The following is a 600-nucleotide window of genomic DNA, read 5'->3' as shown; positions in this document are numbered from 1 at the left end:
GCCCTGGGGCTGGGGGGGGACAAACCCCCTCCCGCTCTCTGCAGCGCCAGCCTTTGCATGGGCCAGGCTGGTGCTGGCACAGGGGGATGTCCATCATCCCCCACAGACAGAGGGACAAATGGGTCCCACGAGTGTTTCCCCCGGGGAGAAGCACCCTCCCGTGTGCAATCCCCCCACCGGGGAGGAGAAAATATTTGCTCACATCCCCACATCAAACCTGTTTCCTGGGCCTCCTGTGTGTGCCCGGCCATGGTCCACGGGCACAACAGTGTCCCACACAGGGCACCTGTGTCCCTCTCCACTCAGGACATCATGGTCCTCATCCTGCCCAGGTGGATGGGGGTGCCATTTTTGGGGGGGCGAGCTGCCAGGGCCTTGCTGTGAGCAGCAGCCTCGCTGCACCGTGCCTCAGTTTCCCTTTCTGATGGGGAAATACCGCCGTGCCCACCCTCAGCCCGGTCCCTGAGGAAGGGGCACGGCAGCACAGCCACTGGGCCGGCTCCTCAGGCTGCTCCCCGTGCTGGCCCCCACCAGCCGGTGCTGCCCCCCTCCACCACCCCCTGCATCAGGGGATTTGGGGTCGCCTGCGGCATCTCGGGG

The 600-nt window shown here is 66.0% G+C and overlaps 1 protein-coding gene across 1 annotated transcript in view; it reads left to right on the top strand.

The window, feature by feature from the left end:
• TSC22D3 (TSC22 domain family member 3) overlaps positions 1-600 on the top strand; it is a 16,234-nt gene that overhangs the window by 12,358 nt on the left and 3,276 nt on the right. The window lies entirely within an intron of this gene.

Source organism: Calidris pugnax, unplaced genomic scaffold (genome assembly GCF_001431845.1).
Source record: "Calidris pugnax isolate Ruff unplaced genomic scaffold, ASM143184v1 scaffold281, whole genome shotgun sequence".
Taxonomy (NCBI): Eukaryota; Metazoa; Chordata; class Aves; order Charadriiformes; family Scolopacidae; genus Calidris; species Calidris pugnax.
The sequence above is the reverse complement of the archived record's forward strand: the minus strand, read 5'-3'. Positions and strand labels throughout refer to the sequence as shown.